At 46.6% G+C, this 23,840-nt stretch overlaps 1 protein-coding gene across 7 annotated transcripts in view; it reads left to right on the forward strand.

The window, feature by feature from the left end:
* The window catches only part of ACSBG2 (acyl-CoA synthetase bubblegum family member 2), an 83,345-nt gene that overhangs the window by 7,500 nt on the left and 52,005 nt on the right, over positions 1 to 23,840 (forward strand). For 3 of the 7 annotated variants that reach the window (XR_010132199.1, XM_063702016.1, XM_063702017.1), the window contains exon 1: positions 17,397 to 17,626. The gene's annotated coding sequence lies outside the window, so the exon portion shown is untranslated. Of the gene's footprint in view, positions 1 to 17,383; positions 17,636 to 23,840 lie in introns of those variants that run through there. The other 4 variants (XM_055371412.1, XM_055371410.2, XM_063702014.1 and 1 more) reach the window with 4 other exon arrangements.

A 23,840-nucleotide genomic window follows, 5' to 3' on the forward strand; every position in this document is an offset into this window, starting at 1 on the left:
CCCCAGCATCAAATGATTCCAAGGATGGGTCTCTGTCACCTCGAATAGTCTGTGAGTAAAAAACATAATTTAAGATGAGGCATTGAGAAAAAGTGGATGACAAAAACCTGGAAACACCCTAAACAGCCTACAATAAAGCACTGATTACCCAAAGCAGCATTCAGCTAAACAATGAAATATTATGCAGCAATGAAAAAGAATAAGATGCAACTATCTGAGCAGTATAGGAGAATGGCTACAATCTACTTATTAAACAAAAAACTAAATGCAGTACAGTGTTCATAGTGCACTCCTATTTGTGTTTTTAAAGAAAGATATTTATTTAAAAAGAGTATCCTTTAAAGTAGTACCTTTTAAAGTAGTACCCTTTAAAGTGTATATCTACCAGCCAGGCATGGTGGCTCATGCCTGTAATCCCAGCACTTTGGGAGGCCAAGGCAGGTGGATCACTTCAGGCCAGGAGTTTGAAATCAGCCTGGCCAACATGGCGAAACCCTGTCTCTACTAAAAAATACAAAAATTACCCCAGAAATGGTGGTGCATGCCTGTACTCCAGCTACTCGGGAGGCTGAGGCAGGAGGATTGCTTGAACCTGGGAGGTGGAGGTTGCAGTGAGCCAAGATGGCGTCACTGCACTCCAACCTGGGTGACGAGCAAGACCTTGCCTCAAAAAAATAAATAAAAATAAATTAAAAATAAAAATAAAAATAAAATAAAGTATATGTCTACCTACAGTGTGTTTGTGTGTGTGTGTGTGTGTGTATGTCTTATAGTAGATATCTATCTATATCTGTTACCCTTTAAAGTCAATATACAAACATTTATTGTTTACTATGTGCTTAATAGTTTCTCCATCATTTTGCCATATGAACTCATTTTATCTTCATGATAATTTTTGCATTATTAGTCCCATTTACATATAAGGGAACTGAATGTATTCACTATCTACTGCTGTGTAACAAATTACCCCAAAGATCAGTAGCTTAAAACAAGCATTCATGATCTCACATAGTTTTTGTGGGTCAGGAATCTGGGTGCAGTTTAGCTGAGTGGTTCTGGCTCCATGTCTCTCAGGAGATTGTGGCTAAACTGTCAGCTGGGGCTGCAGGCTCATCTGAAGGCTCAACTGGGAAAATTATTCTTCTTTCCTTCCTTCCTTCCTTCCTTCCTTCCTTCCTTCCTCCCTCCCTCCCTTCCTCCCTCCCCTTCCCTTCCTTTCCCCTTCTTTCCTCCCTCCCCTCCTCCCTCCCTCCTTCCCTTTCTTTCCTTCCTTCCCTCCCTCCCTTCTTTCCCTCCCTCCCTCCTTCCCTCCATTCCTTCTTCCTTCCTTCCTTCCTCCCTCCCTCTCCTCTCCTCTCCATTCTTCTCCTCTCTTCTCCTCTCCTCTCCTCTTCCCTTCTTTCTCTTTTGAGACAGGGTCTTGCTCTGTCACCCAGGCTGCTGTGCAGCGGTGTGACCATGGCTCACTGCAGCCTTGACCTCCCAGGCTCAAGTGATCCTCCCACCTAAGCCTCCTGAGTAGCTGGGACCACAAGGGCATGCCACCGTGCCCAGTGATTTTTTTCATGTTTTGTAGAGACGGGGTCTCCTTATGTTGCCCAGGCTGGTCTCAAATTTCTGGGCTCAAGTAATCCTCCCACCTCAGCCTTTGAAAGTATTGGGATTATGAGCATGAATCACCACACCTGGCCTATTCACTCTTTCTTCCTTCCTTACCTTTCTCTGTCCCCTTCTCCCTCCTTCCTTCCACCCCTTTCTCTCTCTCTTTCTTTCTCTTCTTTCTTCTCTCTTTCTTTTCTTTTTTCTCTTTCTTCTTTTTCTTTCTTTCTTCTTTCTCTCCCCCCTTTTTCTTCTTTCTTTCTCTCTCTTTTTCTTTCTTGTAAGAACACTTAACATGAGATGTAGCCTCTTACATTTTGATGTGCACAGCACGGTATTATTAACTCTAGGCATAATATTGTGCTGCATTTCTTAGAACTTATTCCTCTCATATAGCTGAAACTTCATACCTGTTGAACAGCAACTCCCTGTGGGAGAGGATTCACTTCTAAGCTCACTCACGTGGTTGCCGGCAGGCTTGAGTGCCAGCTCAAGAGCTATTGGCTAGAGATTTCAGTTCTTTACCATGTAAGCTTTTCAACAACATGCTTGAGTGTCCTTGTGACATGGCAGCTAGGACCTGGCAGCTGGCTTCCCCTAGGCACTCAAGATAGAAACCACAGTCTTTTTATAGCCCAATATCAGGAGTGACATCCTATCACTTCTGACTTATTTGTCAGAAGTAAATCAGTGAGTAGGCCAGGCGCGGTGGCTCACGCCTGTAATCCCAGCACTTTGGGAGGCCAAGGCGGGTGGATCATGAGGTCAGGAGTTCAAGATCAGCCTGGCAAAGATGGTGAAACCCCGTCTCTACTAAAAATACAAAAATTAGCCAAGCGTGGTGGCGGGCGCCTGTAATACCAGCTACTCGGGAGTCTGAGCCACAGAATTGCTTGAACCCAGGAGGCGGAGGTTGCAGTGAGCCAAGATCATGCCACTGCACTCCAGGCTGGGTGACAGAGTGAGACTCCATCTCAAAAAAAAAAAGAAGAAGTCAGTCAGTGAGACTGGATGCAGTGGCTCATGCCTGTAATCCCAACACTTTGGGAGGCCGAGGTGGGTGGATCACTTGAGGTCAGGAGTTCTAGACCAGCCTGACCAGTCTCTACTAAAAATACAAAAATTAGCTAGGCGTGGTGGCGCACGCCTGTAATCCCAGCTACTTGGGAGGCTGAGGCAGGAGAATGGCTTGAACCTGGGAGGCGGAGATTGCAGTGAGCTGAGATTGTCACGCCACTGCACTCCAGCCTGGGCGACAGAGCAAGACTCCATCCCACACTCAAGGGAAGGATTAGATAAGGGTGTGAACATGAGACAATGGGGGCCCTGGGGGCCCATGTAGGGGCTGCCCCACCACACTGGGGTACAGAAGGGGTCAGTCACTTGTCCACACTTACAGAGCTGGCTAGCAAATTGCAAAGTTGGGATTCGAGCCCAAGCAGCACGTCTCTAAAATCCGAGTTCTTCACCTCCACCCTGTACCATGCCTCCTCTGCGCCCTTTTGCAGCATGCTTGTATATGCAGATAATATTTCTGGAAAGATAAAAAAATACACTAAGGATATACATAACAGTAGAAGGGAGGCTTAACTTTCATCGAAGAACCTTTCATGTTGTTGAGTCTGTCTGCATTGTTTTTATGTGTGTTTACCAAGCACAGATATTATTTTTCAATCTTTTTTTTTTGCCATAGAACTCGAACGGCATGATAAAATAAAAAGATATTTTTCTGCTAAAATACAAAATAAAATCAAACAAAATTATTTATTTATTTATTCATTTATTTTAAAGATGAGGTCTGGCTCTGTCGCCCAGGCTGGAGTACAGTGGTATGGTCACAGCTCACTGCAGCCTCAAACTCCTGGGTTCAAGGGATCCTCCCACCTCAGCCTCCAGAGTAGCTGGGACTACAGGTACCTGCCACCACCAAACCCAGCTAATTTAAAAAAAAAAAAAATTTTAAGAGACGAGGTATTGCCATCCTGCCCAGGCTGGTCTCAAACTCCTGGGCTCAAGTTATCCTCTGGCCTCAGCCTCCCAAAGTTCTGAGATTACAATCATGAGCCACCCTTCCCTGCCTCAAACAAAAACATTTAGACAGCACGCTTACAAGGAAAGAATTAGTAAAACCACAGGGCCAGTGAAAACGAGTTTGGGTATGAGAACAGTACAAAAACTGCCTCCTTCCTGGGACATTTCCAGGTCTCCTTGAGAGAATTTACCCTTGGTGATTGTTAAAACTATTTTTTTTTCTCGCAGACGAGCTTCTCCCTAATTGATTGTTTTTATTTAACTGATGACTGTTAATTAACCAGCTCTATTAGAACTTTACAGGCCATTCACGCACTGATGCGTAGTTTTAACAGCCTCTTACTTGGTACAAACCTGAGTCTGAGCATCTGATCCTTTCAAGAGTAGCATAAAAGGACAATTTCCATAATGATGGGGCTTCTGAATAGCGGATTTTGTGTAAAAAGCACCTGAGTACCGCAGAGATCTTTTATTTGTCTCGCGGCTTTCTCGCCATCCGCTGCCACGTTTCTCTGGAACACGGAATCATTTCCATAGCAAATACTTGTGACCCCGAACAGCCATCAAAGGGGCAAGCTGAATACACACCAAGCACATTTAAAAGCAAAAATAATTTTTTTTCTTAGCCAAAGGTATTAACCACTTCTAGGCAACCGGGAAGCAGAACGATAGAATGGCTGTGCGTGCCCGTGTTCCATATTAACTTCAAAGGCAAGGAAGAAGGAAAGGAAAGAGGAAAAAGAGAAATAGAAGGAGGAAAAAAGAATTTGGAGAGAAAATAAAAGGGGTAACCGGGCACGGTGGCTCACGCCTGTAATCCCAGCACTTTGGGAGGCCCAGGTGGGTGAATCACTTGAGGTCAGGAGTTCAAGACCAGCCTAGCCAACATGGCAAAAACCCCATCTCTACTAAAAATACAAAAAATTAGGCCGGGCATGGTGGCTCACGCCTGCAATCCCAGCACTTTGGGAAGCTGAGGCGGGCAGATCACGAGGTCAGGAGACCGAGACCATCCTGGCGAACACGGTGAAACTCTGTCTGTACTAAAAATACAAAAAATTAGCCGGGTGTGGCGGTGGGCGCCTGTAGTCCCAGTTACTCTGGAGTCTGAGGCAGGAGAATGGTGTGAACCTGGGAGGCGGAGCTTGCAGTGAGCTGAGATGGCGCCACTGCACTCCAGCCTGGGTGACAGAGCAAGACTCCATCTCAAAAAAAAAAAAAAAAAAAAAAATTAGCCCGTGTGGTGGCGGTGCCTGTTAATCCCAGCTACTCGGGAGGCTGAGGCACAAAAATCTCTTGAACTCGGGAGGTGGAGGCTGCAGTGAGCTGAGATCATGCCAGTGCACTCAAGCCTGGGCAACAGAGCAAGATTCTGTCTCAGGAAAAAAACAACAACAAAAAAAAAAAACAAAAAAACGGTGAGGAATGAGAAAGAAAGAGGTTTATAAAAAACAGAGAAACAAAAAATTTCAGTAACAGAAGCTGTCAAGTATACTAGCTGCCTTCTTTATGAAAATAGAGATAAAAATGTTCAATTCTGGGCGGGCACAGTGGCTCCTGCCTGTAATCCCCGCACTCTGGGAGACCAAGGCAGGACGATCGTTTGAGGCCAGGAGTTTGAGACCAGTCTGGCCAACAAAGTGAGACTTCATCTCTACAAATACATAAATAAAATCAGGCTGGGCACAGTGGCTCACACTTGTAATCCCAGTACTTCGGGAGGCTGAGGCGGGTGGATCACTTGAGGCCAGGAGTTTGAGACCAGCCTGGCCAACATGGTGAAACCCTGTCTCTACTAAAAATACAAAAATTAGCCAGGCGTGCTGGCAGGCGCCTGTAATCCCAGCTACTCGGGAGGCTGCGGCAGGAGAATCGCTTGAATCCAGGAGGGAGAGGTTGCAGTGAACTGAGATTGCACCACTGCACTCCAGCCTGGGTGACACAGCAAGATTCCATCTCAATCAATCAATCAATCAATCAATCAAATCAACTGGGCATGGTGATGCGGACCTATAGTCCCAGCTACCTGGGAGGCTGAGGTGAAAGAATTGCTTGAGCCTGGGGAGGTTGAGATTGTAGTGAGCGGAGATTGGGCCATTGTATGATAGGCAACAGAGCAAGACCCTGTCTCAAAATAATAAGAACTCAAAAAAGAGAATGTTCAATGTTTAGCTTAATTATGACTAAGCTGTAACGGTAACATAGTGCGTTGACTAGTCTAGGTTCTGTGCCTGAATGTTAGCAAATTTTCAGGATTGATACAAAGATTTACCTTACAACTTGGCAAGGCAATCTAACGAAAGGGACAGTCGGGGCTTTGCAACTAGTTCCCATCTTTATAAACGACACTGGCTTCATCTGCATTATTTTAAGGACATCACTGTGTGAACTGTACCACTTTTATTATTATTATTGTTTTAATAGAGACAGGAGGCTGGGCACTGTGGCTCATGCCCGTAATCCCAGACTTTGGGAGGCTGAGGTGGGAGGATCACCTGAGCTGAGGGAGGTTGAGGCTGTAGTGAATGACAACTGTGCCACTGCACTCCATTCTAAACAACAGAGTGACACCGTCTCAAAACAAAACAAAACAAAAACAAATTGAGATGTAACTTACAGACGTCAAAGTGCATAATTCTTGTTTACATATGTGTGACTTTTTACGTGTGTGTGTGTGTGTGTGTGTGTGTGAATCCTTACCACCAGCACCTGGATCAAGGTATGGAACATTTCCTTCTCCCCAAAAGGTTCTCTCTTGTCCTTTTCCAGTTAATACCTCTACCCCATTTTTCTGACTTCTACCACCACATGTATTTTGCTTACTCTTTTATTTTATTTTAATTTTTTAGACAAGTTGCCCAGGCTGGAGTGCAGGGGCGCGATCTCAGCTCACTACAATCACCATCTCCTGGTTCAAGCGATTCTCCTGCCTCAGCCTCCCAAGTAGCTGGGACTACAGGTGCACACCACCATGCCCAGCTAATTTTTTGTATTTTTAGTAGAGATGGAGTTTCACCATGTTGGCAAGGCTTGTCTTGAACTCCTGACCCCAAGTGATCCACCTGCCTCAACCTCCCAAAGTGCTGGGATTACAGGCGTCAGCCACCGCGCCTGGCCTTTTCTGGCTTCTTTAGCATATTATATCTGTGAAGTTCACTCATATTGTTGAATGCATCAGTTGTTCATTCTTTTAAAAAAAATCTGAGTGGTATTTCATTATATAAATATATCACTACGTATAGGTTTATTCTTTTGTTGACAGACATTTGGTTTGCTTCTAATATTCTTTAAAAAAAATTTTTTTTGAGATGGAGTCTTGCTCTGTCTTCCAGGCTGGAGTGCAGTGGTGAGATCTTGGCTCACTGCAACCTCCGCCTCCCAGTTTCAAGTGATTCTCCTGCTTCAGCCTACTGAGTAGCTGGGATTACAGGCATCCATCACCACTCCCGTCTAATTTTTGTATTTTTAGTAGAGACAGGGTTTCACCACATTCGCCATGCTGGTCTTGAACTCCTGACCTTGGGTGATCCACCTACCTCAGCCTCCCAAAGTGTTGGGATTACAGGCATGAGCCACTGTGCCCGGCCCCTCAAATTTTTAATAGACACAATTGGCAAGAAACTTCACGTGCACAAGCAAGTGGTAAGAAACTTCAAACCATTTTCTACAAGCCTTTAAAAAATTGTAACAGGTGAAATTATGTCTAAGGACCCCAACTTCTCTTCTTCTTTATTCATTGACAAATATAAGTTTCAAAAATTGTTGTAATGATGTAAATGGCTTTTTGAATCCAGTTGAGTGTTTTCCCATCAGGCACTTCAAATGATAATGATGCTCTAATTTGCATGCATTGTTGGAGCAGTCATCCAGTTGCTGGCTTGATCCCTGCTAAAAGAGCATACCAGCTGCAAATTGACAGAAGAATCTGATACATGTGAAGATGGGGACTTGGAGGCTTTATCTGGAGCTGCAGCACCAGGAGCCCCCTTCTGGTCTCCTCCAAGAACTGCACCTTGGCTTCATGGCCTTACCTTGGCACCTGGAACATGGACTCCTTCAGTATCTTCCAGTACCTGGATCCACAGTGACACAGGATGTTCGTGGTGGACAGCGAGTGTCAGACGTAGGGATCAAAGACACACCTCCAGACCTCACTCCATACTGGCCACCCTGACAGAAGCCTTGGATGAGGCTGCTCATGGCTGTAGATGACACACCAAGGAACTAGAGCTTTTCAGATGCCACCTGGCCACACCTGTTCTCGGCCATAGCAGTGTTACTTGGTACTGTCAACGTCCACTGCATTCTGTCAAATGTGTGTCATTTAAAGACCACAAGACATAACAAAAATTAATTAAAACTTATTGTATTTTATTTTTTAAACTGAGATAGGGTCTCTCTCTGTTGCCCAGGCTAGAGTGCAGTGGTGCAATCACAGCTCACTGCAACCTCAAACTCCTGGGATCAAACAATCTTCCCGCTTCAGCCTCCCAAGTAGCTGGGACTACAGGTACATGTCACCACATCGCGTTAATTTTCAAATTTTTAGGAGAGATGAGGTCTCACTATGTTGCTCAGGCTGGCCTCAAACTCTTGACCTCAAGTGATCCCCCCGTGTTGGCCTTCCAAAATGCTGGAATTACAAGTGTGAGCCACCATGCCTGGCCTAATTTTGCTTACACACACACACACACACACACACACACACACACACACGAGATAAGAAAATTGCAATTTCAGGAGCCATGACTTATGACATCATTGATTCCTGATGGGGCAGGTCAAAACAAAACAAAACGAAACAGGACCACAAGATGGCAGTATTGCATAATAAGCTTTACTGCACGGCACTTAGATAGGTTTGCATGCGGGGAATGTCCCTTCCAGCAGGACTCCTTCCAGAGGAACTCCTGGGACAGAGGAGAGTTAGAGGCAGGGCTTAAGTGTCTAGGTGATGTCATTGAGTAGCAAGGTGGGGAGAGTCTGCATCATAGAACTCTGAAAGGCAACAATAATTTGGGGTTTCTTATGGCTATAAGATTTTTCTTCTCTGTGATTAATAGGTGTTGGGTGCAATTTTGTGGGGTATGCAAAGCAGGTAGGCTCTAAATGACTAAACATATGCTTATTTGTGCAATATTTATAGCAATGGATTGTGTGAGAATTTGAGCTTGGTGCTGGTGGGCTTTGAGCTGAGAGGTCCCTGCCTGCCTGCTGTAAAGAAATAAATGAGATAGGGCTGATAGAAAGACACCGTCTTTGGCTCATTTATACAGCAAGTGACAACCAATTTAGTTCAGACCTTTCTTGCTTCTAGACCTGCACCATCCACTCTTATCCACTTCTCATTCTTCCTGGAAGCTGCCACGGAACATGCAGACCCCCGTATCCACTTTTGCCAGTAGGGATACCCACTTTTGAAAAGCCACGGACCCCTGGCAACGCAGCTGCAGACATACCATTTAACTCACCCTGCCTGGAAAGGGAAAGTAAATGTTTTCTTCCCAATTTTTGCTAGGGAAATCCAGGCACATACATGTATTCAGTAACTCAATGATTTAAATTTCAGGGCTTGTGTCTGTGTGTTATTGGAAAAGCATTTGAGGCTGGCTGTCATGGTTCATGGCTGCAATCTCAACACTTTGGAGGCTGAGGCAGGAGGCTCACTTGAGGCCAGGAGTTCCTGACCAGGCTGGACAACTCTACCTCTACAAAAAAATAAAATAATAAGCCCCGCATGGTGGTGCACACCTGTAGTTCTAGCTACTCAGGAGGCTGAGGTGGAAGGATTGCTTGAGCCCAGGATTTCAAGGCTACAGTGAGCTATGATCACATCACTGGGCCTGGGCAATAGAGTGAGATTCTGTCTCTAAAAAAAAAAAATGCATTTGAGAATTTTAGCAAATCTAAGTAATTTGGAGTCTGCTAATATTACTGTATATGGGATTTTGGTGGGACCATCCCTAAGGATTTAATAATAAAATGTCTCTTTATATTGTTGAGAATTTTAAATAATTCTTTAAAGCAGTTATGTTCTGATAAATTTTTAATAACTGGCTCTTGAGTGGCATGGGGCGCTGATTTGCAGTGTTTGCCAATTCCTGTGGTGTAAATACTCCCACTGTGGCTGATTTCAAGGTACAGATATGATACCACTGAATGTGAAGCTGAGAAGAGATGCATGCAATTGGCTCTGACTCATGCAGTTGATACATGCCAGCTCCAGCACATCATGACTTCAAGCTGTCCCAGATGTGCCCTGTCTGAATTTCTGACCTACAAAAACCACGAGAGATGATGAGTGATTATCATTGTTTTAAGCTGCTAAGTTTTTGAGTAATTTCTTGCATGCTGGAATACTATACAGCTGTGAAAAACAATGAGAAAAGGCTATATCGTAGCTATGTTATCTATGAGGGATATATTATAGATATGTCATCTCATTCTTTTTTACAGCTGTATAGTATTCCAGCTGTGAAACAGAATACTATACAGCTGTGAAAAAGAATGAGAAAAAGACAAATACCTATTATAGCAATTTGACCTCACCCAACGGTGAGAGTTCATTATGTAATAATATCAGACCAATCCAGTTCAATTTTTATGTAACAAAGTTGTGAGTTGTCTTTCAGTTGCCATGGACCCCAGGTTGCAAGCTACATAATCAGAACATGTCCAGATGAGCTAAAAAGTCAACCACAGGTGGAACCTAAGTGCTCAGACTAAGGAGCAGAATTGAATTAAGAAATAGACGCCACATGGCAATGATCCAGTATCCAATCAGCTCGAGCCCTGGCATCACACCATCGCAAGAGCCAATCAGATAATGCCTCATTACCCTGTGACTATAAAACCTGCCCCAACTCCCAGTTCAAAGAGACAGATTTGAGTGTTTTCTCCCATTTTCTTGCCAATTGGCTCACATTAAACCTTTCTCACTGCAAAAACATAGTGCTTTGCTGGTTGATGTTCCCTTGCATATAGGCAAATTGATCCAGTTTGGTTTCTAACAGTTACATATGAGGCTTTGACTCTGTATCTCATGTTGTTGGAGCTTTTTTTTTGTTTGTTTTTGTTTTTTTGAGATGGAGTCTCACTCTGTCACCCAGGCTGGAGTGCAGTGGCGTGATCTCGGCTCACTGCAACCTCCACCTGCCGGGTTCGAGCAATTCTCCCGCCTCAGCCTCCCAAGTAGCTGGGACTACAGGCACACGTCACCACGCCCGGCTAATTTTTGCATTTTTAGTAGAGATAGGGTTTCACCATGTTCGCCAGGCTGGTCTTGAACTCCTGACCTCATGATCCACCCAACTCAGCCTCCCAAAGTGCTGGGATAACAGGCGCGAGCCACCGCGCCTGGCCTCAAGTCAGTCTTTCTTCCCTGCTTCTGTTCAATTCATCCTGCCCTCCTCCACCCACCCAGGCAGTGAATGCTGCTTACTGATGGAGAGGGGGCCAGAAACAGAAATGATAGGGATACCAGAACTGTGGAGTCATGTTGGAGGGAGGCTGGTCCCAAGAGAAACCTTTGGATTGGGCGCAATGGCTCCCGCCTGTAATCCCAGCACTTTGGGAGGCCGGGGCAGGTGGATGGCTTGAGGTCAGAAGTTTGAGACCAGCCTGGCCAGCATGATGAAACCCCGTCTCTACTAAAAATACAACAATTAGCTTGGCATGGTGGTGCATGCCTGTAACCCCAGCTACTTGGGAAGCTGAGACAGGAGAATTGCTTGTACCCAAGAGGTGGAGGTTGCAGTGAGCTGAGATCGTACCATTGCACTCTAGCCTGGGTGACAGAGCAAGACTTCGTCTAAATAAATAAAGTAGTAAACAAAAGAGGGGTGTTGAAATTCCTCCCATGAGTAATCCATTGGATATGTGAATATATTTTACTAAGGTTTTTTTTTTTTTTTTGAGACAGAGTCTTGCTCTGTTGCCCAGGCTGGAATGCAGTGGCTCGATCTCGCTTCACTGCAGCCTCTGCCTCCCAGGTTCAAGCAATTTTCCTGCCTCAGCCTCCCGAGTAGTTGGGATTACAGGTACTTGCCACCATGCCCAACTAATTTTTTGTATTTTTGGTAAAGATGGGGTTTCACCATGTTGGCCAGGCTGGTCTCGAACTCCTTACTTGAACTCCCACCTCTGCCTCCCAAAGTGCTGGGATGACAGGTGTGAGCCACCACACCCAGCTCTATTTTTATTTTTAATATGGCAAAATACGTATAACACTAAACTTACTACCTTAACCATTTTTAAGTGTGTAGTCATAAAAATTTTAATTTAAATACTCACATAGGCTTGTAGCTACTATATTGGACAAGGTCAATTTCCAATTTTTTCCCTGAGTTAGTAAGTCACCTCGTCCATGCGTAATTCATCACTCTTTTATCAGCTGGACTTTTGAGACTTAGAAACAATGACTTTTTTTTCTTTTGCTGCTTTATTACATTGAGGCGTATAATATTTGATCAAATTATGTTGTTAGGGTCTGGCGCGGTGGCATATGCCTGTAATCCCACCAATTTGGGAGGCCGAGGTGAGTGGATCACCTGAGGTCAGGAGTTCGAGGCTAGCCTGGCCAACATAGTGAAACCCCGTCTCTACTAAACATACAAAAATTAGCCTGGTATGGTGGTGGGCGCCTGTAATCCCAGCTACTCGGGAGGCTGAGGCAGGAGAATCGCTTGAACCTGGGAGGCGGAGGTTGCAGTGAGCCATGATGGCGCCGTTGCACTCCAGCCTGGGCAACAGAGCGAGACTCTGTCTCAAAAAATAAAATTAAAAATAAAATAAAAGAAAATAGAATAATAAAATAAAATATAGTTGTTAGAATAAGAAGCACAACTGGCATAAACAGGTTTGGGAATACACAGCTTGCGCTCAGTGAGCACACAGCGAGCCTGGTATGGAAGTGGATGCATGTACATTTCAGAGCAACCCTGCAAGGGTTCCGTATGAACCAGTGACCATGCCTGCTCTGTGGGGGATAGACCTTGGGTTCATGGATGAGTTGGTTAATCGGGTGTCTTGGAGGTTGGCTGAGAGCTCCCACTGTTCTTGACTCTTAAGACAAGATGGCACATGAGGTGAAAGCAGGTGCCCCAGTGGAGGATTCTAGAACCAGCCAAGTAGTGAGGATCCAACCGCCCCCTTGCCCAGAGAGGCACCGGTGGAGGACGCACAGGTGACTCACACTGCCAGCTGAGTCCCCCCTTCCCCATTTCCAGTGTGAACACCTGGATTCTTTTACAGAGTTACCCTTAACTTGAGTTCACTTTGCCCTTGGCTCTGGGGGAAGAGGGAGTCTCCTGGGGTCTGCTGGATTAGAAGAGATGAATGTTGCCAAATGAATGCTTCTCTTTCTGCAGCTGTTGCCTTTATGCAATGCCATTTCTATCTTCAGTTCTTTCTCCATTAAAATGTGAGCCATGGCCTGGAATGAACTTCATCCCTCTGTGTGGAGGAAGTGTCCTCAGCTGCCCAGACAGGCTCAGCTTCGGGTCTGTGTAGGAAGAACCCTTGGAAGGGAGTGGGGAGTCGAGCTCAAAGACTAACAGCCGAGACTCTGGGAGAGTGGTCAGCTCAGAGTCCTCAGGGGAGGGGGTGTGGGGATGAGAGTCCACGTTATTATGTTACCTGGGGCAGGTGGGATAAAGGTAAGAGAAGGTAAGTGGAGGGATTTTAGTGGCATACAATGACTGCTTTTGTTGCAGAGAGCTTATTAGGAAGCAGATGAGAGGAACTGAGCTTGCAAAAGGTTTGTTTAGAGGGGACCCACCCTTGGGACGGATACTGGTGGAAGGGAAAGGGAAGGGAAGGGAAACAAACAGGATTGGGGGAGAGAGAGAGACAGAGAGAGAGAGAGAGAGAGCATGAGAAGTCCAGCTGCCCCCAGCTCTGTAGCTGGGATGGTCCCTGAGTTGTCCTGAGATTTGGGGAGAGGGGCCTGAGATTTTATGCCTCCATACAGATGTTGGTGGCCTGGGGAAGGGAACAAGACCCTGGATGAGGACGTGCCATTTGGCAGATGCTGACCTGAAGGGGTGGACAGCAGAGGTCTGTTTCCAGCAACATTCCTAGAGGCTGGGGCACACATCTCTCATCACTGAAAAGATCTGGGTAGCACAGCAGCGTCCTCCTCATCCTTGCTGAAACTTGTCTGGGATAGCTATGGACAGATTTTCTCTAAGCAGATTTACTTTTCCACGGTGAGAGGGTGTGTGTGTATGTGATTATGTGTCTCTATGAAGGTGTGAGTGCATATGTGTGTGTGTCATACTGTATGTAACAGAGTGTGTACATGTGCATGTGTGTAATTACGTGCACGTGTGTGACTGTGCGTCTATATGAAGGTGTATGTGAGTGTATACGTGTGTGTCATACTGTATGTAACTGTGTATGTGTGCCTGTGTGAATTAAGTGCACGTGTGATTGTGCATCTATATGAAGGTGTATGTGAGTGCATATGTGTAAGTGTGTGTCATACTGTGTATGTAACTGTACGAGTATGTGTGTGTGAATGTATGGTGACTGTATGTGCAACCATGTGTCAGCTTGAGGGTGTGTGTGCATATATCTTTGGGAGTATGTGTATGTGTCTGTGTGTGTCTGTATGAGAGTGTATATGAGTGCATGTGTCATAATGTATGTGTGTATGTAACTGTGTAGGAGGTTGTGTGTGAGTCTGAGCAAGTGTGTGCATGTGTGTGCGAGTGTATATATGTAATTGGGTATCTGAGGGTGTGTGAGAATGTGGGGGGTGCAAGTGTGTGTGCAGGTGTGAGGACATGTGACTGTATATGTGACTGTATCTGCATGAGGGTGTGTATGCCTGTGTGTATGTATTTGTCTGCATGAGGGCACACAGGAGTGTGTGTGTGAGATTATGATTATGTGTATAATTAGGTGTATATCAGTGCATATGTGTGTGAGTGTATGTAACTGTGTGTCTGTATGAGGGTGTGTGTGAGCACGTGCGTGCATATGTGAGTGTATGTAATTGTGTGTCTGTATGAGGGTGTGTGAGTGTGAGCACGTGCGTGCATATGTGTGTGTATGTAATTGTGTGTCTGTATGAGGGTGTGTGAGAGTGTGAGCATGTGTGTGCATATGTATGTGTCTTAGAGGTTGGCTGACAGCGCCCACATATGTATGTGAGTGTAGGAGTCTGGGAGTGTGTGTAATTGTGTGTCTGTACGAGGCTGTGTGACCATGCATGTCCATATATGTGTGAGTGTGGGAATGCATATATATAATTGTGTGTATGAGGGTGAGAGTGTGAGCAAGTGTGTGCATATGTATGTGAATGTGTGTGAGTGTGGGAGTGTGTGTAATTGTGTCTGTATGAGGGTGTGTGTGACCATGTGTGTCCATATGTGTGTGTGCATGTAATTGTGCGTGAGGGCCTGAGCAATGTGATGGTGTGACTGTCACACATTGTGTGTCTGACAGTGTACATGTGTATGAAATGGGATGTCTCTGTAATGAGGCACGTGTGTGACTGCATATGTGCATGACTGTGGATGAGTGTGCATGCATGTAATCATGTGTCTGTATGATAGTACATGTGACTGTGTGCGCATGTGTGTGTGTGCGTGCCTGCCAGTTTGTGTCTGTATGAAAGCATTTGAATTGTGTGAACAGGTGTGATTGTGGGAGCATGTTATGAGTGTGAGTGTATGTGAGTGTGCTTGTGATTGTGTGCCCATGGGAAGGTCTGTTTGAGTGAGTGTGTGTGAGTACCTGTGCACGTGAGAGTGTCTGAGCGAGCGAGCGTGTGTGCAACTTGCATAAATCTGTCTGGCACCAGCAAAGTGGCTCAACTGTCTTTAGAGACAGAGGTCTCTTCCCTCCTGTTGGGGACCTATTGACCTGCTCCCTCCCCTCCAGCTTCACCCCTGTCCAAGGAGGCTGGTCCTGATCCCAGGATTCTACCGGGTGGGGGGTTGGGGAAGGGCGTCACCTCCTTTCCTTTATAGGCATGACCAGGCATGGCCCCCACCACTTATGCCCACATCCCACAGGGCAGAATGTAGCCACATGGACACGCCATGCAGTCAGGGGGCCTGGGAAACATTCTCTCTCTTTAGGTGAGAGCTCTGGGGAAGAAGGGCTCAATGGACATTGGTGGACACTGGCTGTCCTGGCGCAGCTGCCCAGGTGCTCTGCAGAGTGGATATTTGTGAAACATTAAGAAGGCCCTGGTGGCCAGGCGCGGTGGCTCACACCTGTAATCCCAGCACCATGGAAGGTTGAGGCGGGTGGATCAACTGAGGCCAGGAGGTGGAGACCAGCCTGGCCAACATGGTGAAAACCCATCTCTAACTAAAAATACAGAAAATTAGTCGGGAGTGGTAGTGCATGCCTGTAACCTCAGCTACTTGGGAGGCTGAGGCAGGAGAATCGCTTGAACCCGGGAGGCAGAGGTTGCAGTGAGCCAAGATCACGCTATTGCACTCCAGCCTGGGCAACAAGAGCCAAACTCCGTCTCTCTGTCTCTCTCACACACACACACACAAAAGGCCCTGGAGACAAAGGAACACTCCTTGTCCTTTTCTCCTGGCACAGCACAAGATTCTGTTGCTACATCTTTATTTACTGAGCATCTAGTATGTGCTGCACCTGGCACTGTTTTGTCTTTTTTGTTTGGAGACAAGGTCTTGCTCTGTAGGCCTGGCTGGAGTGCCGTGGTACCATCACAGCTCACTGCAGCCTGGAACTCCTGGGCTCAAACAATCCCCCCACCTCAGCCTCCCTACTAGCTGGAGTTACAGTTGCGTACCACCATGCCCGGCTAATTTTTTAAATTTTTCTGTAGAGACAGGGTCTTACTACATTGCCCAGGCTGGTTTTGAACTCCTGGCCTCAAGTGATGCTACAGCCTTGGCCTCCCAAAGTGCTGGGATTCCAGGCACAAGCCACTGTGCCTAGTAGCAGACATTGTTAGCAGTGACTAAAGCAGAGAACGAGAAGGGGGAGGCCGCTGTAAACACATGAAGACAGGCAGCGTAAGAGAAAGTCACAAGGGCAGGAATAACATCCAGGCATACTTCAGATCCCAGCTCAAGAAACCACTCCCAGGCCAGGCGCGGTGGCTCACGCCTGTCATCCCAGTACTTTGGGGGGCCAAGGCAGGCGGATCACGAGGTCAGAAGTTTGAGACCAGCCTGGCCAACATGGCGAAACCCCGTCTGTACTGAAAATACAAAAGATTAGCCGGGCATGGTGGTGGGCGCCTGTAATCCCAGCTACTCGGGAGGCTGAGGCAGGAGAATGGCTTGAACCTGGGAGGCGGAGGTTGCAGTGAACTGAGATCGCACCATTGCACTCCAGCCTGGGTGACAGAGCAAGACTCCGTCTCAAAAAACGAAAGAAAAGAAAGAAACCACTCCCAGACTCCCTGCCTGGGTGGGATCCTTTGATCAAGCCCTCAACATGTCTTGGGGCTCTCTTCACAATGGTAAGTTTGCATTTGTTTGTGTGATTCTAGGCCTCCTCTTATTTTCTTGAACAGGCCTCATCTGGCTTTGTTCATCTTTATGTCTCCAGCAGCCAGCACAATCCCTGGCATTAGGGTCATGGCTTCATAAAAACGTCACAAATGCACACAGAAGTGCATGCATGCATGAATAAATGAATGATGCATGAAAAGAGCAATCTCCCTGTCCTGGAAGCAGCTTCCCCTAGGGGTGGGGTGGGGTGCAGAGGCAGGGGCAGCCAGTGATGTCACAAGAGGTGGCTGGGATGGAAGGTTGAATGGGGTAGAAGGCCTGTTGTGGAGGGAAACCACCCATCCTCCTGCCTCCCACAACCACCATCATCCTGGCTGGACGGAGAGGGTGACGGGGGCTGGGAAGGGGCAGCTCATGTTCAGGTTTCCAGGAGGGGCTACCTGTTGACTGTCTTTGCAGGAAGAAGAAAACACCTGAGTGACCAGATGTCCCAGCTCCAGGTGCCTTGCCAGATGGCCAGAACCACACCTCTTGAAGAGTGACAGGTGCCAGTGGTATGGGAGAAGGGCATGCGTTTTCTTTTCTTTTTTTTTTGAGACAGGGTCTCACTCTTTCGCCCAGGCTATAGTGCAGTGGCACGATCTCAGCTCACTGCAACCTCTGCCTCCCAGGCTCAAGTGATACTCCCACCTCAACCTCCCAAGTAGCTGAGATTACAGGCGCCCGCCACCATGTCCAGCTAATTTGTTTTTTTTTTGAGACAGAGTCTTGCTCTGTTGCCCAGGCTGGAGTACAGTGGCGCAATCTCGGCTCACTGCAAGCTTCGCCTCCCAGGTTCACACCATTCTCCTGCCTCAGCCTCCCGAGTAGCTGGGACTACAGGTGCCTGCCACCATGCCTGGCTAATTTTTTGTATTTTTTAGTAGAGATGGGGTTTCACCACATTAGCCAGGATAGTCTCAATCTCCTGACCTCGTGATCCACCCGCCTTGGCCTCCCAAAGTGCTGGGATTACAGGCGTGAGCCACCATACTCGGTCTAATTTTTATATTTTTAGTAGAGATGGGGTTTCGCCATACCAGCCAGGCTGGTCTTGAACTTCTGACCTCAGGTGATCCACCCGCCTCGACCTCTCAAAAGTGCTGGGATTACAGGCACGCGCCACCATGCCCAGCTAATTTTTGTATTTTTAGTAGAGATGGGGTTTCACCATGCCAGCCAGGCTGGTCTCGAACTCCTGGCCTCAAGCGATCCACCCGACTCAGCCTCCCAAAGTGCTGGGATTACAGGTGTGAGTCACCACATCTGAACCCTACATGGCCTTTTAAAATTGTGAAACATATAATGCATATAAAATAACACAAAGCATATCTGTACGATTTAATGAATAACGATAAATATCTGTGTGCCCTTTTCACTTCGTGAAATCGAATATTACTAGTAACTTACAAGTCCTCTGTAGAGAACTCCTGAGCTCAAGTGATCCACCTGCCACAGCCTCCCAAAGTGCTGGGATCACAGGTGTGAGCCCCCGCACCCGGCCGATCGTGTGATTTTTAACGTGCAGTTCCCTGATGACCAAAGCTACTGAGCATCTTGTCCAGGATTTGTAGCCCCTTCCAGGCTCCTTTCTTGTGAACTGCCTGTTTACATTTTTCATCATAAAACACTGGGTTGTTTACATTTGTCTTTTAAATCCAGAGGTCTTTTCATACTCCGGATACTAATTTTATTTGCCCATTTTGCATTGCCATGAAGTAATACCTGAAGATAGGTAATTTATAAAGAAAAGAGGGGCCTGGTGCGGTGGCTCACACCTGCAAATCCCAGCACTTTGGGAGGCCGAGGTGGCGGGGGGTGGGGGGATTGCTTGAGGCCAGGAGTTCAAGACCAGCCTGGGCAATATAGCGAGGCCCCCAGCTCTACAAAAATAAAAATAAAAATAAATTAGCCAGGCATAGTGGCATGCTCCTGTAGTCCCAGCTATCTGAGGGGAAGAGAGTTCCAGGCAGAGGGCACAGCCCGTACTAAGGCCCCAAGGAAGGACTGCACCTGGTGAGCTGGAAGAACAGTGAGGAGGCCCACGTGGCTGGAGCAGAGTGAAGAGGGGGAGGGAGGAAGGAGGAGAGCACAGGGAGGTGCAGGGCCTTGTGGACCGTGGGGAGAACTTGCGCTTTTACCTGGAGGGAGGTGGGAGCCATGGAGGGCTGCGGGCAGAGGAGAGACAGGGTTGGGCCAGCATTTCATTTTTAATTTTTATTTATTTATTTATTTATATTTATTTTTAAGATGGAGTTTCACTCTTATCTCCCAGGCTGGGGTGCAGGGCGAGATCTCTGCTCACTGCAACCTCTGCCTCTTGGGTTCAAGCAATTCTCCCACCTCAACCTCCTGAGTAGCTGGGATTACAGGTGCCTGCCGCCATGCCCGGCTAATTTTTGTGTTTTTAGTAGAGACAGGGTTTCACCGTGTGAACCATGGCCAGGCTGGTCTCGAACTCCTGACCTCAGGTGATCCACCTGCCTCGGCCTCCCAAAGCGCTGGCATTACAGGCATGAGCCACTGTGCTTGGCATTCATTTTTATTTGTAAACACTTTTATCGTGGAAAGTTTCAAACACAAAAGTACAGCTGATCATAACATAAGCCCCCAACTACCTATCACTCGGCTCCAACTTAAAGTCAGCCTTGGTCATTTCCGTGTCACCCCACTCCTCGTGCGTAGTTTTAAAGCAAGCACCAGACAGTGTGTTATTTCATGCATGAATCCTTTGGCAACAAGGATTCCTTTCTCTAACTTCACCCCAAAGCAATGATCATACTTTAAGGAAGTAAACATCCCCTCTTCATTTCTTCATGTCGTCTGAGGCACAGTCAGTGGTGGAGTTCTTGGCGGCCTCGTGCACATCTTGTTTGAATTGAGATCTAGCAGAACCCACAATGCGCCTGGGTGATGGGCCTCTCACGTGACCAGGACCTCTCAGGCTCCTGGGAGGAAGCTTAGGTCCAGGCAGGCGGAGAGAGTGGATCCTATTTTGAAGGCTGAGCTGATGGAATTAGCTAATGAGTCAATGTGCTAGGAAGAGACAGAGAGAGAGAGAGAGAGAGAGAGAAAGGGGGAAGGGGGAGGGGGGAGGGAGGGAGGGAAAGAGGAAGGAGGAAAAGGAAGGAAGGGGAGGGAGGGAGGGAGGGAGGAAGGAAAGAAGGGAGGGAGGGAAGGAAAGAGGGAAGAGAGAGGGAGGAAGGAAGGAAAGAAGGAAGGAAGGGGAGGAAGAAAGAAAGGAAGGGAAGGGAAGAAGGAAGAAAGAAAAGGCAGGGACGGAGGGAGGAAGGAAGGAAGGAAAGAAGGGAGGGAGGGAAGGAAGGAGGGAAGAAAGAGGGAGGAAGGAAGGAAAGAAGGAAGGAGAGGAAGAAAGAAAGGAAGGGAAGGGAAGAAGGAAGAAAGAAAAGGCAGGGAGGGAGGGAGGAAGGAAGGAAGGAAAGAAGGGAGGGAGGGAAGGAAGGAGGGAAGAAAGAGGGAGGAAGGAAGGAAAGAAGGAAGGAGAGGAAGAAAGAAAGGAAGGGAAGGGAAGAAGGAAGAAAGAAAAGGCAGGGAGGGAGGGAGGAAGGAAGGGAGGGGAAGAAAGAAGGGAGGAAAGAAGGAAGGGAGGGAGAAAGGAAGGGTAGGAGAATGGGAAAAAGGAGGAAGGAAGGGGAGGGAAGAAGGAAGTAGAAAGGAGGGAAGAAAGGGAAGAAGCAAAGGGAGGAAGGAGGGAGGGAAGGAAGCAAGTCAAAGGTGAATTAAGGATGACTTTGAGGTTCTGGGCCAGATCCAGCTGCTCCAGAGGGGCCTTGGGCTTCCTCCTCATTTCTTCTTGGGCCGCACACTCCGTGCATGTTTTTCATGCATATTTGTAGCTTGGTCTGGATCTGCTGTTTTGGGCTGCTCGCTTTGTCCTGCTGATTGATCTACTTTGTGTGTGTAAACTCCATAGGCTCATTCAAGTTCACTTTACTTATTTTTAAAATTAAATTAATTTTTTTTTTTTGAGATACAGTTTTGCTCTGTCGCCTAGGCTGGAGTCCAATGGTGCTATCTTGGCTCACTGCAACCTTCACCTCCCAGGTTCAAGGGATTCTCCTGACTCGACCTCCCAAGTAGTTGGAACTACAGGTGTCCACCACCATACCTGGCTAATTTTTTTTGTATTTTTAGTAGAGATGGGGTTTCACCATGTTGGCCAGACTGGTCTCGAACTCCTGACCTCAGGTGATCTGCCAGCCTCGGCCTTCCAAAGTGCTGGGACTACAGGCGTGAGCCACCGCACCTGGCCTCAAGTTCAACTTAGAACATGGCCTTTTAGCTACCTGTTTTCACTGAAATACAAAATCAGTTTTTGCTGGTGTAAGAATCACGTGCATGTTACAGGGCTTCATTCACCAGAACGTTTATTCAAGTTTTCACCTGCTGTGTTCCTGCACTCACTGATAGAAACTTTTAAGTTCATAAAACATTACTGCAGATCTAGAATCCAGAACAACTGCTTGATTCTTGTATCGAGCATGCTCTGTATCATGAACAAAATCGTACAAGTTTCCTCCCTGAAAGCCACTAGAAAAATCAGTTTCAATAAATGTTGACCAACAATTTGGCCTCCACTTCCCCCAGGGGACAAAGCTGACAATATCTGGAGACATTTTTGATTGGAATAAATTTATATTTAGAATTTGTGATTTTAGGCCAGGGGTGGTGGCTCACACCTGTAATCCCAGCACTTTGGGAGGCCGAGGCAGGCAGATCACCTGAGGTCGGGAGTTTGAGACCAGCCTGACCAACATGGTGAAACTCTGTCTCTACTAAAAATACAAAATTAGCCAGGCATAGGCTGGGTGCAGTGGCTCACGCCTGTCATCCCAGCACTTTGGGAGGCCGAGGCGGGCAGATCACGAGGTCAGGAGATCGAGATCATCCTGGCAAACATGGTGAAACCCAGTCTCTACTAAAAATACAAAAAAAATTAGCTGGGCGTGGTGGTGGGCACCTGTGGTCCCAGCTACTCAGGAGGCTGAGGCAGGAGAATGGCGTGAACCCAGAAGGTGGAGCTTGCAGTGAGCGGAGATCGAGCCACTGCACTCCAGCCTGGGCGACAGAGCAAGACTCCGTCTCAAAAAAAAAAAAAAAAAAAAAATTAACACACTGAGAATTAAACAACCTGAAGGAGTGGTGGTACAAACACCACTCAAAAGCCCTCAAACAGTAGAGTCCAATTAATGACTATGCAAAAACCCAGGGTAGCCCCGGAATCCCATCTGCTACTGATGGGTTAAAGACCATGTGATCTCATTGTTCAATTCCCACCTATGAGTGAGAATATGCGGTGTTTGATTTTTTGTTCTTGCGATAGTTTACTGAGAATGATGATTTCCAATTTCATCCATGTCCCTACAAAGGACATGAACTCATCATTTGTTATGGCTGCATAGTATTCCATGGTGTATATGTGCCACATTTTCTTAATCCAGTCAATTGAACAATGAGATCACATGGACACAGGAAGGGGAATATCACACTCTGGGGACTGTGGTGGGGTGGGGGGAGGGGGGAGGGATAGCAATGGGAGATATACCTAGTTAGTGGGTGCAGCGCACCAGCATGGCACATGTATACATATGTAACTAACCTGCACAATGTGCACATGTACCCTAAAACTTAAAGTATAATTAAAAAAAAAAAAAGACCATGTGATCTCGGCCAGGCGCAATGGCTTATGCCTGTAACGCCAGCACTTTGAGAGGCTGAGGCGGGCGGATCACTTGAGGTTGGGAGTTCGAAACCAACCTGGCTAATGTGGTGAACCCTTGTTTCTACTAAAAGAATATTTTTAAAAATTAGCTGGGTATGGTGGCCTGTAATCCCTGCTACTCCGGAGGCTGAGGCACGAGAATTGCTTGAACCTGGGAGGTGGAGGCTGCAGTGAGCCGAGATTGTGTCACTGCACTCCAGCCTAGGCGACAAAACCAAACCAAACCCCATGTGATCTTAAGTCTGATTACTGATAAGTGTTTTCGAAAGAGATGGCATTGATTTTTACCACAATGAATGAGAGCGCCTGTTTTCCCACGTTTTCATAATACACAATATTGTCAGCTTTTTTGATCTTACTTAACCTGAGAGGTGAAAACTGCATCATATTTTCTATTGTATTTCTCATAGGACTGAGTTTGAGCATGTTTATTTCTTTTTAAAAGTCATTTTTTAGTTTCAGATAATTATCTATTCATGTCCTTTGCCCACTTTCCCATTGGGTTTTGGTCTTTTCCTGATTAATTCCTCAGGGTTCTTTACGTATGAGGGAAATCAAGCTTTTATATTTTGGATGTATTGTCCGCATCTTTCCCCAATTTGTTGTTGATCTCTTGATTTTTGTTTATGGTATTCTTTGCCATGTGGAAAATTTAAAAATTTTATGTAGCAAGATTTATCCTGTTCCTCCTTTAGGCTCTTTGAGTTTTCATGTTAATACTACCTTTAAGAGAAGATAAATGTGTGGTCCCATGAGAGTTTCTTTCCCTTGGGAGGCTTCAAAATATTTTCTCACCCACAGAATTGTGTATAGACCCAGACTTTATATTCTAACAATTTAAGAGACTCTTCTGTAAACTCACAGATTGAATACACTCTGGGTTTTACAAATGCTCTATTATCTGGCATGCCGGCCACTCTCCTCTCCTCCCAGGCCCAGGACAGGCATGACCAATGGATCCTAGGATTCTAGGCAGA

The sequence above is a fragment of the Gorilla gorilla genome, chromosome 20, assembly GCF_029281585.2.
Source record: "Gorilla gorilla gorilla isolate KB3781 chromosome 20, NHGRI_mGorGor1-v2.1_pri, whole genome shotgun sequence".
NCBI classification, from domain to species: Eukaryota; Metazoa; Chordata; class Mammalia; order Primates; family Hominidae; genus Gorilla; species Gorilla gorilla.